The sequence below is a fragment of the Monopterus albus genome, unplaced genomic scaffold (assembly GCF_001952655.1).
Source record: "Monopterus albus unplaced genomic scaffold, M_albus_1.0 scaffold65.1, whole genome shotgun sequence".
Taxonomy (NCBI): Eukaryota; Metazoa; Chordata; class Actinopteri; order Synbranchiformes; family Synbranchidae; genus Monopterus; species Monopterus albus.
Genome location: NW_018127945.1, coordinates 2,107,254 through 2,109,649, shown reverse-complemented (window position 1 = coordinate 2,109,649; position 2,396 = coordinate 2,107,254).

Here is a 2,396-nt window from a genome sequence, read left to right as displayed (position 1 = left end):
AGAGGGAGCTGCAGGAAGGAGAGGCTGAAATAAGTGTAAATGGAGACGTGCAGAGAGTGATTGATGTGATGGAGGTGGTAGCTGGACCTCTGAGAAGGAGCCAAAGGTGTTTTTCCCCCATCATGCATTGAAAGCTGCACGTTCGTATCAGAGTTGCTTATCCAGTTGGTCTGTGACCAGCTGCCCAACAACCTGGTTTTTGTCATCTGGAATGATTTAATTTTATATTACATTTGGTTTTACACTATTTTTACATTTTACTGATTGTATGTATTTTATGTCAATAAAATTGTTTAAATTTTGCTTGCTGTGTTTGTTTTTGCTGAGATTATCAGCTTTTACCTGGAAGATAACTTGAATAATTGTCAGGGAAACATGATGCAGAAAGAAACCTGAAAAATAGTATTATTTCTGCTTTCCATGTGTATTTTCATAGGGGAAAAATTATATACTCTTTTTGTGTGAGCTTGGGCATGAGCAGTTTTGCATAAATGAGAGTGAAAGCTTTGAAATGGAAAAGCAAATGCAAACATTATTTTATTTGGTTGAAATCGTCTCATACCACACCTCCAGTTCTTTTTCTGTTGCCTATATATTTCTTAATTGGCTGTACAGACAGACAGTAGTACTCAAGAACATGTCATTGAATGGTACCTTATAATAAAGCTGAACTGTTAGCACAAGCTTGTACTGCTTATGGAGAGAAGACAACATAGAGTGTAAATGTCATCTTTAATTTCATCACTGATCCCTACAGTCTGTTCTTCTGCAGTGTATAAGATCATAATGTTGCTATTTTATATCAGGTCCATCTGTTCTGCAGACTCAAGCACATGACATCTGTTTACCCTGCATGTGTTATTAAAAACTCATACACAAATATAAACAAATCTACAAATGTGCAGACAGACTAACACTCCAGACATGAATGCAAAGTCACTAAATACATGAACATGCACACATGTCTTATGAACAGACATAAAGGCAAACAGTGCACACCTAGGCAGCTGCAGGGAGGTCATGGTGGTATGGAAAGCAGGTGCTGTGGGATTAAGTGTTCTCCTAGCCTCTGGTTACACATCACAGTGGATATGGGAGAAGTGTGCCTGTGTGTTACAAAGACAGACTAACAGGGGTTTAAGGCAGAAATCAGAAGGTATTTACTGATGGAGAGAGTTTTTCAGAGATGGGCTAGCAGAACGGGACTGAGGGAAGTAAAGGTGTATGTGAGTGCAGTGACTGTATTATGCAGCTGCTTAAGTGTCCATAGGCACAGACAACACTGTCTTATGAATCAAGGCTTAAGGAGGTCATGTTATGTCATTGTCATTATAGTGTGTCTGTGTAAGATAATGTGTGACAACATGCTCTGTGATAATCAACTAATTAGAGAAAGCACAGACACGCCTACATATAGGAGGACACACTGTCATATACGCAGGTTTTTGTATTTGATTCAAGCAACATTTGTGCTGCTAGAAGTGACATGTTTTCAGTTTTCTGTAGTAAACGTGAGGCTTAACTCTCCTCATATCTAAAGTACTTCACTATCCAGCTATTCAATTTCCCCACAGGTGGGGTTGTTGGCTTACAAGCCAGTAAGGACACAGGCCGCTGCGGAGTAAAGGTTACTGCTGGAGTCTTCAGTGTGAACACAGAAAACAAACAACTACATGAACCTGATGCCTTCCAATAAGCACAATAAGTGCAGTCTTATTCCTAACAGTCAGGTAAACCTAGAGCCTTCTCCTTGACCTTGGTTGCTATGGAAACGTAACTGCTCTCTGCTTGGTAACCTCATCTTTTCTAATTGCTGTTGTCTTGGCAACCGTGCAACCAATGCAATCCAGAAAAGGCCACAATCCTAACAGTTTCCTGTTGCAGTGCTCGGCTTCAAGAGCAGCCTCTAAACACACCAGACATATTGACCATTTAGTCATCTGTGAACATACTGTATAAGAGCTGTAGTACAACAAGTTGTGAGCTTTGCATTTTTGCTGTTTGAAGATGCATACAGCAGAGATGACACTGAAATACACACAGATACACTGTATAGTAAGAACATTTATGGATCTGCATTGCAAAAACATTTTAACAATTACAATTAAATGTAACTGAACATCTGAACATGAAATGATTCACAGTGGTCTCAAAGGGACCATCTGATTCCTGAATTTTTCAGGATATTTTCAGGGGATGTTATCTTGTTAGTTCATGGTCAAAGCAGAATAATTGAAGCTGTATATACTCTCTGAGTTTACATGAGCACTTGAAAACCTGGACACACATTACATTACTGTTGCTCCTTTAAGACACTTAAAACAACAGTCCCAGGCTCGCTATCTATCTATCTATCTATCTATCTATCTATCTATCTATCTATCTATCTATATGTA